The following is a 15038-nucleotide window of genomic DNA, read 5'->3' as shown; positions in this document are numbered from 1 at the left end:
GTGCAAAGGCCCTGGGTTCAACCCCCAATACTGGGGGGGGGGGAGTAATGGCAAGTTTCCAGTACTTAATGAGAAGTTTCTCACTAGTTAATAAGAAGTAATAAGAGAGGAGTATTCAGAGCTGGTGATCAGTTCTGACCCTCCAAAATGAAAAGAAAGTGGATGATCCCACACAAACTGTCACAACTCCTGGCAAACCAATTCAGGCCACACTTGATGGAATCCCACTAATTTTGGGCTTTTTCTGCTTCTATTTTAGGAGTATTCTCAGCCTTTGAAGATGCATGCAAAAGAAAAGTAATGTAAATCTTCACCAGTTTTCTTGTGTTTGTGTCAACAAGGAAAGTAGAGCACGCAGTGGCACTTAAAATATCTTTTTACAGTGCTCTTTTTTCAGCACCTGCTTTTTGTTTCTTCTTTCTCCAATCTGAAAGCAAAATTCCCCTTCTTGCTTCCCCGCACAATTATTTTCCTTAGTATTTCCACTTTCTCCTTCTTTGAACTTTTCCTTAATCAACATTTTCTACATAAACTAATTGTATCTATCTTCACAATCTGAGGCTTGATCCCCACCTTTTTTTGGAATTAATGAGGCCCCGTGGTTTACAGAAGGAGGTGGAGGTATTAGGCATCCTGACATGGATTTTTAAAAATATGTGTCATATTAATAGTATTCTGGTCTTGCTATGCACCAATTTCCCCTTTTACAACCCCCCCCCCCAGGAGATGCTACTACTTTATGCTTTACATATTGTACTATTTTATCCCATTATGTCAAAACAAAACAGTCACTTCTTAGAGTTCAGTTTTATTTTGCTTTTACATAGGATGAACTGTCTTACTATATTATAGAAAGTTAGAGAAAGCCCTTGGGGAAAAACATTAAATGAAATAGATTTATAAAATTTACCTGGAGGGAAATAAAGTTTCTAGGAATTGGAGATTAGCTCCTTAAATGGAAAAAGTTAAGTCTTCATCATTTTCACCTATCTTGGCCCCCAAATTTGGTATTTCCTTTCCAAGTAAAGGCTTGTGTTGGTTTTCATTCATTTTTCAGATTGAAATTTAAATCTGTTCACTTCCTACTACAGAGATCTTTTCCTTTCTCACATCTACACATATGTTTCTACTTCTCCTGTGTTCCTGATGGTTATATTCTAACTTTATTAAAATTCAGTTTGTCTATTATTATGCAAATGCTATTTCAGCTGAGCCAGTTAGCATACTATGCTTTATTTTCCCTGTCCCTTAAATTGTTGGAGGCTCTGTGTGTCTATCACCAGTTGCTCCCCAAACTCTGCCACAATGTCTCCTGACATGTCAGAGGTATTCGATGTTCTATTATTTACAGTACTTTGATGAACTCTGTATCAGAGAGTCCTGAGCACTGACGTTACTCTGGGCCTCCCTTCACTGTTACCCAGGAATTCCATTTTGGGGTTAGGCCCCGTTTCGGGATCCCACGTTGTGTTTCTGGTCTCCTCCCCTCTCCTGGGAGAGGGGTGGATCTTCTGTCTGAGAGGCGCACATTCCAGGCTCATTTACCCTTCTACATAGTTGACAGTTTGGCTGGCAGTAGAATCTGAGATCTTGGGAAGTAACATCTTCATGTTTCTGCACATTGAGGGCTTTCGGAACACTTTCAAGGGCACATGGGTTGAAAAACTAGTCTTGGACCAGGCATGGTGACAAACTAACACAAACACAAAACTAACCTAGGAAGGGATAGGAAGAGCCAAAGTCTGCTGGAGAGATTTATCTCTATGTATTTGAATTTCAAAGGAGAGAAGGCCCACCCAAGAGCCAGCATTTATATCCCAGAGGATTGGTAACGACTAAAAGCAAAGGTTCTCTGTGGGGAGGAGGTGGGGCAGCTTGTGGGATGTACAAACCCTCTGGAGTTATAATTTCAGGCAGACCCTCAAGTGTGCCTGATGACATATGACTGTCATCATCTGTAGGGAATTGGGTGCAGTTATTGCTGTAAGTAGTGACAATGTTGATTTCTTCTCCGGAAACCTCATGTCTACTTTCATGATAAAAATGCAATTATATATAGTTATTAAAAGTTTACAATTCCTGGGGATTTAGCTTAGTGGTTCCACTGCCTTCCTCAATAGCACAAGGTCCCGAGTTCAATTCCTGGTACCAAAAAAACCCCACCCCCCACCCCCAAATTTACAATTTATCTTTACATTCTTGAAACTATCTTGAGAAGTCTGAAGACACATTGATTTTTGATACTTTATCTGTAACCCCTTCCTTCTTCCTTTTTTTCCAGTGACTGGAGACTGAATTCAGGGCTGTTACATCCACAAGTTTTTTTTTTGTTTTTTTTTCAGACAGGGTCTCACAGCTCTCCCATGTCACTGAGCTGCCCTTGCTGGGCTAAAATTCACAATCCACTTGTCTCTGCCTCCCAGAGCACAGTACTGGGATTACAGGCATGCAACACTATGTCAGAGATTTTTCTTTCTTTAAAACACGAAGAAAGCCAAGTATGGTGTTGCATGTCTGCACCTCAGCTACTGGGGTGGCAGAAGCAGGAAGATCATTTGAGCTCAGAAGTTAGGTGCCAGGCTGGGTAACATAAGATTTCACCTCTTAAAAACAAAACAAAAATTCCATAGAATGGGAGAAAATAAAAAGTAAAATAGAAAAAACTTGAAGAATTTTATCTTTTCCACATTCTGAAAATGATGTTTTCTGGTGTGGGTCTTCATTATGGAAAATGGTTAGTCCTTTCAATTCAGAAACTGTCTTTAAGTTCCAGAAGATTTTCTTGAATTATTTCATTTGTGATTTCTTCATTTTGTTTTCTCTTTCTCCAGTTTTTTCTCTAAATTGTCTGTTACTTCATATTTTCCATCTGTTTGTCCTGTTGATCTAATTTGAGAGATTCCCTTAACTTTATATTTTCAACATTTAAAGATTTTGTTAAAAAAACTTTTCATCTTGAAATAATTTTAGGTTTACAGAAATATTAATCAGAAAATGGGTATTGAGTTTTCATACACCACAGTGAACTTCCTCTACTGTGAGCATCTTATATAACTCTGAAACAATTGTCACAACTAAGAAATTAGCACTGGACATAATTTTGGATTTCACCTGGTTTTATTACTAATACTCATTATCTGTTGGATGGAATCCATGATTTCATATTGCAATTATGTGTTATATCTCCTTAATCTTCTCTGATCTGTGACAGTTCATGTTTTTCCCATGTCTTTCATGATCTTTATACTTTTGGAATGGTATTGCTGAGTGATATTTTAGAATATATCTGTATTTTAGCTTGTCTGTCAATTCTCGTGATTACACTGAAGCTATGTATTTTTTGGCTAGAATTCTACAGAGATGGTATGTCTTTTTCTGTGCCTCATATTGGGGATTCCCAATGCTGCTATGTCTAATTACTTGTGGTTTACCTTGATCATTTGATAATGTACTGTTTGTTAAGATTTTCAACTATAAAACTGCTATTTTTCCCTTTTTGCATAACAACCATTTGAAAATATTATTTTGAGAATATGTAGACATCCTGATTCTCTTCAAATTTTCAGCTACTAATTTTACCAACCAACTTTGGTACCTCTTGACTATAAGTTATTACAGGGCTGGGGATTTAGCTCAGTTGTTCCGCCACCTGCCTTGCAAGCGCAAGGTTCTGAGTTTGATCCGGTACCAAAAAAAAGTTATTACAGTCATGTTCTAATACTGATTGTCCTGTTTCCCTCACTTTTCCTACATGTCGTAATTAGAACTAATTCATTAGAATTATTTATATATATTCAATTATTTATAGCAGAAGTCATGCATATTCATTTTATCTTTTGGCATATGAACCAAAGCTATTGCTATTTATTTTGCTATGTAAACATTTCAGTTTTGGCCATTGGGAGACTATAATTTTAATTCTCAGGAGCTTTATTTTTAAATGTCTCCTACCTGCTCCCTTTCCATAACATCCTGTTCTGTTTTATGGGTGCAAATTGCAAAAGTCTCACATTTTTCCAAAGATACTAATGATCACTCATTTTTTAATGTTCTCCCTGAGCAATCATCCAGTTATCTCTTTCTTCTAGATTTCTATTTCTATTTGTTTGTAATTTGTTTATTTGCCTTGTTCTCTACCTTCAGGTTAGGTTTCTTTTTTAGTTGTTGTTGTTATTGTTTTTGGTTGACTGGTAATTTTTTGGGGGGGGGGTGGTACCGGGGATCGAACTTGGGTCCTTGTGTTTGTGCAGCAGGTGGCGAAAACACTGAGCTAAATCCCCGGCACTTGACTGGTACTTTTGTTATCCAGTTGCTAAAAGTGGTTTTGAGAGCTGATGGAAATCCACAAGCCACAGAAGGGGCTTCACAGTTCTGGAGATCTGTCTGGATGCTTGTTGGTTAACATTTGATGTCAGCATCTTTAGATCCTTCCTTTTGGGACGATTAGATGCTAAAAAGAGTATTTTCAAGTCTCTTGTTTGGAGGAAAGATCTGGCACATATTATTCTGGGGATCTAAAGGAGAAGTCTGAAGAATGTTATCATTTAACATGTGTGTACTCCTTTCAATGTCTTGCTTATTTAACTCCATCTTCATTTGGGCCTGGTGCCTGACAATCCAGATACTTCCTACTTCAATCCCTCTGGAGGATATATTTTTTTTTTTAAAAAACAACATTTTACTATCATTGAACAGCTGCTCTAGGTGGTAAAGTAGCTAAATACCTATATTCCCCTCTCACTTATAGCCAGAAATCTTAGCAACTATTTCAATATGAATTTCCTTAAAAAAGTTTTAAGATCTTAAGTTAGTATTTTGCAAAAATCCATCAAGGGCCGTGGATCAACTGTAGCACATAGAATCAGTTATTAAATCTGAAATTTAGTGTCTTTCCTTTAAACCAGTACAACATGAGAATCTACAAATTTTGCACTTGGGTTGAAGTCTTTAATTTGCAAAGTTTGGAAAGAAATTAGCATGTGACTACATTACTGTATTTGCTATCATGAGACTTAAAAACTTATAAAAGTGTTAGTAACATTTTTCACTTCTGTATGGATTGTATCTAGATACCCCCCCCCCCCCCGCCCCAAGCCTCATGCAGTCATAGGTGGGGGTTTATAGAGGTGGCTGGAAGTAGAGTGTGTGATTACTAAGTTACTCCACTGATTGGTTTGGCATAGTTCTACTGGGATCAAGGATGTCATGCTGGGACTGATTCATAGTGCAATGCTAGGATTAAGGGTGCTAGGATAAAGTGTGTGAATGTTACCCACCCTAAGGGCAGGTAGCTTGGATAAGACAGAAGGGACAGAAAGTGTCTTATTGCTTGTGGCTTGCTTGCTTTGCTACCTTCTGCCTGCCATGAACTCTTTCTCCTCTGTGATACCTGTCTGCCATGCCACCCTGCCTTAGAGCCAGCTGACTATGGACTGAAACCTCTACAGACTGTGAGATAAATAAACCTTTCCTCCTTTAACTTTGTGTTTCAGGTATTTTGTCTCAGTAATCAGAAAAGTAACTAAGGTAGTTCCCAAATGTCTTAGTCACTTTCTTGTTGCTGAGACACAATACCTGATACCTGCAGCTTAAAGAAAATGAGGTTTATTTTCTCTCGTATTTCACTCCAAGGTTGGCAGGCTCCAAAAAAGAAATAGAATGGCAGAGAGGCATGGCAGAGGAAACTTCTCATGTCATGAGACCCAAGATTAAGATTAATTTATTTTTTTTGTTGTTTTTTGGGGTTTCTTTTTGGTACCGGGGATTGAACTCCGGTCCTTGCACTTGCGCAGCAGGCAGTGAAACCACTGAGCTAAATCCCTGGCCCTAAGATTAATTTATAATGACATTTATCCACTATTGTAGTATAATAGAAAGATGACACACTCCTAAACATCATCTACCCTATTAATCATATCTTCCTCCCTAACTCTGGCAACCACTGATTGTTTTACTATCTCCATAGTTTTGCCTTTTCCAGAATGTCACATAGTTGGAAGCATACAGTATACTTCCTTTTTACATTGGTTTCTTTCACTTAGTAATATGTCTTTGGGTTTCTTCCATGTCTTTTCATGGCTTGGTAGCTTGTTTCTTTTTTAGCACTGCATCATATCACATTGTTTGGCTCTGCTTCAGTTTACTTATCCACTTGCCTACTGAAGGGCATCTTTGCTGCCTTTATACTTTGATAATTATGAACAAAGCTGCTGTAAACATCCATGTGCAGGCTCTTGTGGATATATTTTTAACTGCTTTGGTTAAATAGGTTAAATACCAAGGAGCAGACCTACTGGATCAATATGGTGAAAGCATGCTTACTTTGGTAAGAAACCAACCCACTGTCTTTTAAAGTGGCTGTACTGTTTTGCATCCCCACCAGCAATACATGAAGAGTTCCTGTTGCCTGATGTTCTCATCAGCATTTGGTGATGTCACTGTTCTGGCTTTTGGCTATTTTAATAGATATGTAGTAGTTTCTCACATTGTTCTAATTTGCAGTATCTTGATGACTTTGGAACATTTTCTCATATATTTATTTGCCAACTTCTGTTTGAAGTACCTTCTAAGACCTTTGGCCCATTTTCGAAGCATGTTGTTTTCTCATTGTTGTTTTTATTTTATTTTTTTGAGACAGGGTCTTGCTTTGTAGTTCAGACTGGCCCTGAACTCACTATGTACCCCAGGCTGGCCTTGAGCTTATGGCAATCCTCCTGCCTCAGCCTCCCGAGTGCTGAGATTACAGGCATATGCCACCACACCTGGCTTCATTGTTGATTTATATGGTTTAGATCTAAAATGTCCTCCAAAATCTTGTGTTTAGAGCTGGAGTTTTCAGGTGATTGGATCATGAAACCACTCACCTTATCATGGATCAATCCACTGGTGAATTCATAGCTGAATGTGCTGGTAGTAGGTGGAGCCTGGTTGGAGGAAGTAGGTCACTGGAAGCTTGCTTTTTTTTTTTTTGGTACAGGGAATCGAACTTGGGACCTTGTGCTTGAGAATCAGGGGGTGGAACCACTGAGCTAAATACCTGGCCCTGGAAGCTTACTTTTGAAGGGTATTTTCTTGTCCCTGGGGTCTTCTCTCTCTGGCTTTTCCCTTGTTTCCTGACTGCCGTGAGCCACTTTCTTTTGCTCTGCCAAAAATCTCTGAAACCATGAGCCAAAATGAATCTTTTCTCCTTTAAGTTGTGTATGTCAGGTATTTTGTATATTCTTTTTTTTTTGGTACTGGGGATCGAACTTGGGACCTTGTGCTTGCAAGGCAGGGGGCAGAATCACTGGGCTAAATCCCCGGCCCCTTCTTTGTATATTTTGCATGTAAGTCCTATATGTGTTTTGTCTTTTGCAAATATTTGTTTAGTCGCCTACTTTCCCAGTTTGCGACTTCTTTCTTTTTTTTTTTTTCCAAAGCCATGCATCATTTTATACACACATATACAAACACATTTTCAAGTTTCACTTCTGTCTTCCTCTTCAATAATTCAGTGAGATTTTGACTTCAAGAAATGCTCAGCACAAAGCACCTCCTCTTTAAAATTTCTTCCTTGCTAACATTTATGGGTGGTGGCCAACAACTTATCCTAGGTTCTAACATTTTTGAAAGCCTATCTTGGGAGAAAAACATTCAGTTTACTCCATAATATAAACTGGGGTCCTCACCTCCACTTGTCTCTTTTTCAAAGCCAACAACTCATGTTTTATTTCCATTTATGATTCCTATTTTAATTATTAAGTACTCATAATAGTCACCTTACTTATAAAAGGGAGGAAAGTTTGGTTTCTTCATTATAAATTTCTCTTTGTTTGTGACCATCCATAAAACATTAGCAATGTGAATGTAGTAACATTGGTAACACTAATTGTCTTTCATATTTTGTAGTTAATGTGATGTTTAGTGGTCAAAGATACAGCTAAAGTACATGGATGGGACAACTAAATCTTCCAAAGTATAAATTTCTTATTAGCTAATGTATTGCAAAAAACACATGAGAAACACTTACTGAGTAAGGTATTTTTCAAGGATGCCTTGGAACTCTGTCACAGACACTTTTTGGCTTTGTTTTATAGTTAAATGTTTGATAAATTTTACAGTCCAAATATCTGATGACTTTGTATACATAGGTTCCCAAAATGCTTGCATTTTGTTTGCACTGAAGACTCAGCATGAAACAATGCTTGCTGTTTAAATTCCCTTAAAATATCTAGAAAATACTTTGGCACTGGCTCTCATCTACTCATAATGTGCATACACACATTATTTTATCTCTTTCAATTGAATTCTTCAGGGATCTTGTTAAAGCTGCATGAGGCCACTTGTTTCTTTCTCTTGACAGTGTCTCTTGTAGAGCAGAACATCTGAATTTCAATGAAATCCAGCTGACTAATTCTTTCTTTCTTTTCTTTTCTTTTTTTTTTTTGGTATGGGGGATTGAACTCGGGTCCTTGCACTTGCGAGGCAGGTGGCAGAACCACTGAGCTACATCCCCGGGCCTCACCAATTCTTTCTTTGATGGATCTTGCCTTAGGTATTATGTCTTCCCATAAAGAGCTTTTCAATTTCACTTTTTTCTTATTTCTGCTTTCTTTGCATTGACATGTGTTCTCTATTCTTCACCAATGGTGACTGTTCATTTTTTTCTTACTGCTTAAGAAACTAAAGTTTCAATTCCTACTTTTTTAGTGATTACCATTAACCACTTAATACACGTACTAAGATCTGAAAGTTTCAAATAAAAACCTAGAGTTATGTAGAATTTTTATTTTTTTGCAATATAATGAGGACATCAATTCACTTTATCTACCTATTAAATACCTTCTCCTATGTAGTTATTTTTCTAGGAAGTTTTGAATTTATCTGTTAAAAATACACAAAATGATCTCATTTTAAAAAATCAATTAAACTTAGCAAATTAATTTACCAATATTTCATCTTATTTTTATTGATCCTATTATGTTCCTTAATTCATTTTATTTTTTGTTACTATATTCCTAATAATTTTTCAGTGAGGTTTTGTGAGTAGTAATCCTCTAATCTTTATATATTTGGAAATGTGGTTAGTTTGTTCTTTTTTTTTTTTTTGGTACCGGGGTGGAACCACTGAGCTAAATCCCTGGCCCTAGTTTGTTCTTCATTTGGAGCAAGAGTTTAGCAGAGTATACAATCCTAAATTATTCCCTTCAAAATGTAGCAGAAAAACTGACAGTGTCTCTAATACCTGTTGTGGCTGATGAACAGATGAATGCCATTTTAACTATCACTGATTTGTAGGTAATTTGTTTTTTATCCTGTTAGATTTTAAGAGTTGTTTTTTATTGTTAATATTCTAGTGTGGACTCTTTATTTTTCTTACTCACCTCCAGAGTGCACGTAATAGAAGGGTTCGTGTCTTTATTTAATTCATAAATACTGTTTCTTCATTACCTTTTCCATTTGGTCCTTATGAAACTTCTATCAGATACACATGCACTGGCCACGTGGGCTATGCTCTATATTTCCTATGTGCTCTCTTGAGTTTCATTCTTATTTTTCTTAACTCTTTATGTCTGTGAGCAGCTGCTCTGAAGTACTAAGCACTCATTTGATGTAGCCATTTTGTCTTCATTCATGTATTCATTTATATATTCACTTGCATAACTTCAATTTTCATGTGTTCATTTTCTATGGCTGTGTAACAGACTATCACGAACCAAATACTGCCTCAGTCTAGGAATTAGGAATCTGGTTATGGTTTACTGCCTGCTGTCTCACAAAGCTGCAGTGATGGTGTCAGCCAGGGCTGTGAATTCATCTGAGGTTCAAGGCTCTCTTCTGAGTTCATTCATTGTTGGAGTAATTCAGTTTTGTGGTTTTTTTTTGGTACCGGGGATTGAACTCAGGTCCTTGTGCTTGCGAGGCAAGTGACAGAACCCCTGAGCTAAATCTCCAGCCCTGAAGTAATTCAGTTTTGATGGTTGCAGGACTGAGGCCCCTATATTGCCAATAGCTAGGTTAGTTAGAAATTATTATAAGACAGACAAAGCTGGGGCCTCAGCAGAGAAAAACAATTGAGGCACATTCTCTGGTTGGCATTATAAAAAGAAAAGAGGTACTACTTACCTTAGAGATGCATATCAGTGATTGATATTCTAAATGGACATCAATCTCCCTAACCCATTTCCTTTCTGGAAATTCCCTGTATGTGACTTGTTTTCCCATTTGATCCCCATGTAATCAATATTACCGGCGTGATTGTACTTGTAATCTTATTGATCATGGTTTTGTCCCACCTCATGCCCACCTTGTAATTTTCCATTGGATTTTATAGTTTGCTCCACTTTGAACCTGCCTCACCTCCTGGCTTTGCTCAATAAAACACCTTTGAAAAGCAAGGTGGGTGGGCAACCCACTTTCCAGTCTCTCTTAGACAGAAGCTATCTTTCTGTCAATAAATTTTTTCTTACTCTTAACTTTCATTGTTCCTACAATTCATTCTTTGATTTTAGAGAACAGGAACTCATGTTTCAGATCTCTAGCAGGTTTGGGAATTACATCTATTTCCCCTATACTACCTAGCTTCTATGGGCTGCCTGTGATTCCCTGCCACTGGGGTCTCTTCACAACATGACAATTTGCTCCTTCAAGACCAGTAGGAGAACATCTTTGCTGCTTTCAGTCTCCTATCTGAGGATATTCTTAAATGGCTCAATTGATTACATCACACCCACCAAAGATAATTTTCCTGTTGATAATCCCAAATCAACTGATTTGGGACCCTCATTGTATCTGTAGTTTCATTATTTCCACAGAATGTATCCTAATAACAGGTGTAATATCTTAGCCACAGATCCTGCCCACCCTCAGAGGATTGTATTTAGCATGTACATCAGGGGTGGGCACCTGGGGCCATCTTATAATTGTGAGTACCATATTTGTTTTCCTCCTCAGAAATTATGACTTTCCTTTTTTATTTTTTTGGTACCGGGGATCAAGGTAGGAGGTGGAACCACTGAGCTAAATCGCCGGCCCTGATTTTCCTTTTTTAAATGTGTACGTTTTCTGTTTATTTCCTAATACTTGATTTTATTACAACTTTTGGAGATACACTATGACACTGTGCTTATAAAATAGGCGATGAACATTTCTAACACTCCTAAAAGTTATATTCAGTTAAAGCTCCTATGAATACTTGTGCAGGAGCCTGTATATGGAAACATGGTTTTATTTCTTTTGCATACATGCCTAGGAGTGGACTGGTTGTGTTTCATGGCAGGCATATTTTTAATGTGTAAAAAACTGTCAGATTGTTTTCCAAAGTTATATTGTTTAAATTTCCCATATCTCTGCTAATATTAAGGATGCTCTATCTTTTTAATTTTAGCCATTGTAGTATGTTGTATAGTGACTTTAATTTGCGATTCCCTAATGACTAATGATTTTGAGCCTCTTGCATGTGCTTTTTGGCTGTCTGTATATCTTCCTTCCTTAGTCAAGCGTCTGTTCAAATCTGCCACTCAGTTTTTAAAGTTTTTTTAAGTTATCATATTTGGTTTTAAGAGTTCTTCATCAGTGCTAGATACAAGTTCTTGGCTCCTCTGTTCCTCCTCTCTCACTTGGGGACTCCAGTCATAAACTGTTCATTGTTGCTTGATGTTGTTGTCCAGATAAATTTCCTTTTTAGTCTTTCTCCCTTCTGGTAAGATTTTGTGCGGCTTCTAGAATTTTGTTCTCAAGTCCAGGGTTTTTTTTTTTTTGTATCAACTTATTGATAACTCAACTTAGAATTTTCATCTCAGATATTATACTTTTCCTTTCCAGCAGCTGAACTTGGGTGTTTGCTCTTTCATTTCCTTATGCTCAAGCTCTTCTCTGCCTTTGTGAAGATACTGAGTAGATTTATAGTAGGTGTTTTAAACATGTTTGTCTACTAATTCTTTCATTTGTGTCATTTCTGGGTCTCTTTTTTTAGGGAATTGTTTCATTCTTCATGGTGGCATTATTTTTCTACTTGTTTTTTTCTTTTTTTTTTTTAGTACCGGGAATTGAACTCAGGACCTTGCGCTTGCGAGGCAGGCATCTGAACCACTGAGCTAAATCCCCGGCCCTATCTTTGTTGTTTTGTTCAGTTTAAGACATGGTGAATCTTACCTTGTTGGGTAAGATTTCTGTATTTCTTAAACTGTGTTGAGCTTGGCTTTGGGATGTGGTTGATTTCCTTAAAAGTAGTTTGATCTTTTTTCATTCAAAGCTTTCTTCCATGGCTCACATGCCCCTCTGTGAGGCAGCAGCCTTCTGTGGCTTCTTTCTCCTTGATGGTTCCATGAGTTGTGTCTTCCACCTTGGCTGGTAGGAATAGATATCCCAAGCCCTCAGTGAGCCCAAGGGTTATGTTGCTTGCTTCCTTTGGCCTCTATAGTTGGTTCACTCCAAGCGCATCAACACTTAGCTAAAGGGGCCAGGGATTTAGATCAGTGGTTCCGCCTGCCTCGACAGTGCAAGGTCCTGAGTTTCATCCCCGGTACCAACCCCCAACCGCCCCAAAACCAAAAACCAAAACCACTTTGCTGAGGTTCTCTAAGGATCTCTCTGCAGAAGTGCAAGGCTGGTTCCCTGGATAGCCCTATCTGATTGCCTTGGCCTCTGTGCATTGTTAAAAAATTACAATGAATGGGTTTCATTTTGGCAGACATGTATATGCACATCGCACACTTGGTAACACTCACCTCCATCACCCTGCTTGCTCTACCCTCTCCCTTAGTTTCAGATTCTTGGGCTTTCAATAGGCATATTCTGCTCATATCACCACGCCTCCATTTATCTTCCCATACACCCCTCTTCTCACTCACTCCCTTTCTCTTGTCTAGTAACAGTCTCCCTTCTACTTTCTTGTCATCCTTTTTAGATTTCAGGGAGAGTATGCAATATTTGTCTTTAGAGACTTTAGGCTTATTCTTTTGAACATGACAGTCTTGGACCCATCCATTTTCTTGCAAATGACAGAATTTCATTCTTCTTTGTGGAGGAATAATACTCCACTGTGTGCATATATTCCATTATGTGTTTCTGGACCACATTTTATCCATTCATCTGCTGATGGGCATCTAGTCTGCTTCTCTGTCTTGGCTAAAGTGAATTGGTTTGTGCAGATTCTTAACTCTAAATCTTTGCCCTCCATTTTGGCTTGTCTGATGTTTTTCTTATGCTTACACTGGGATTGTGGGTTGGGGTGATGGAAGATCAATGAGGTGAAGGGCCATCTTCACCACATCTTCTCAAGGGCACCCATTAGCAGCTTGCCTCATCACGGATAATGCTACTTTTGATTACCTGGCCATGTTCCTCCATTGTAATTACATTCCCCCCTACTTTTGCACACTATACTCTTTGGAAACAATGCACTATGCACAACCCATACTCATGGGATAGAGAAATCAGATCTGCTCCTTCAAGATTGGAATGCATAAACAAGTTATTTGAAATCATTTATACAGATTTCTCTCTTCTCTGCTTTTACTTATTTATTAGCCCATGAGTATGGACTCATGGATATTTATTTTATTTAGTGGGTTATGATCCAACATGACACTGTCTGTTTTGTTCCAGCACTGGCCACTGAAAGCTTTTTCTGGAAAGCTCCCATGTCTTTCTGGTAGGCTCCATCTGTGTATGTGTGTGTGTGTGTGTGTATTTTGAACAACCCCTCACTTTCAGGAAATACAATACATTCCAGGCTCATCTTGTACATTCTGTGTTCCACTCCTATAGTCAGCCATTTCTCTAAGGAGCTTAGTTTCTTTTATTGCAAAGTGATATTAGACTCCAAGTTGTGTGTCCTGGGGGGGGTCTGTTAGCTCTTTTAAAAAATATCAGTGAGTTAAGGGAACCTAAGTAAAAATTCCCAATATTTTTCTGTGTATCTACATATTTTAACAAACAATGGTGGTTTATACTAGAATATTTAAAATGGCACTATGAAAATAATGATTATGCAATTGAAGATAGATGCACTAAACTATAATTCAATAGGGTGACTTCCCACACATGTAACAACCAATTTTAATCAGTTGAATGTTAGGATATGAACAGTGATGATTTTAAAATTAAAAAATAGACTTTAAAGTAAGTGATAATTGAACATTAACTGTAATTTCAAATAATAAAACGTTTGAGCTTATTGCTGCATTAAACAAGAGCAATTAGAAAATGGAGTATACTAAATAAAAATAATTAATTTGAAATGAAAACATCAACATTTGCATTCAAGAATGTGCTACAAAACCTTTGAATTTTTTTCTTTTCTTATGGTACTGGGGATTGAACCTTTGCACTGAGCCTTTGTTTTCATTAAGCAACATCCTCATCCATTTTTTATTTTCAGATAGGGCCTTGCTAAGTAACTTAATTTAGTGCAATAAAGAAGATAGTATAAAGTACTAAAGGAACTGTAGCTAAGGACTGAAAAGGAAGGCACAAATACTAATGGTTATAAAGCATCATATAAAGAAAAGGCTAAAGTTAATAAATATGCTTCCTAGAAATCAAACTTCTGATCCTTCTCCTCAGCTCCCCAGAGAGCTGGGATTTCAGGAGTATTCACCATGCCTAGCTGCATTTCCCACTTTTTATATCTTCTTTAATGCTTCATAAACATCAGTATTTGTGCCTTTCTTTTCAATCCTTAGTTACAGTTCAATTTAGTACTTTATAATAATATATCTTCTTTTATTGCACCAAGTGAAGTTATTTGAGGCCTATAATTTATAAAATTCTTAATCAATCCTCACTCTTAGCACTCTGATCTTCCAATAATTTATTGAACAGAATAGGTATTCAGATATATGACTGAATTCTACGTTGCTCACTGACTTTTCCAAATATAAATATTGAATTTAATATTTGAGTTAAAAAGCATGGTTCTTATCGTGATTATTCCATAGTCTTTAAGGGACCACACACTTTCTGAATTAAACACTAATTTAAAAAATACATGTGTTTTTGATATATGTACTAGTTTCCTCAGGCTGCAGTAATAAAGCCAAAACTGAGGTGACTTA

At 37.4% G+C, this 15038-nt stretch overlaps 1 long non-coding RNA gene across 2 annotated transcripts in view; it reads right to left on the bottom strand.

The window, feature by feature from the left end:
• The window catches only part of LOC106010047 (uncharacterized), a 41433-nt gene that overhangs the window by 11424 nt on the left and 14971 nt on the right, over positions 1–15038 (bottom strand). The window lies entirely within an intron of this gene.

Source organism: Heterocephalus glaber, unplaced genomic scaffold (assembly GCF_053883595.1).
Source record: "Heterocephalus glaber isolate CG9 unplaced genomic scaffold, H.glaber_assembly_v1.0 deba00000331, whole genome shotgun sequence".
Classification (NCBI taxonomy): Eukaryota; Metazoa; Chordata; class Mammalia; order Rodentia; family Bathyergidae; genus Heterocephalus; species Heterocephalus glaber.
The sequence above is the reverse complement of the archived record's forward strand: the minus strand, read 5'-3'. Positions and strand labels throughout refer to the sequence as shown.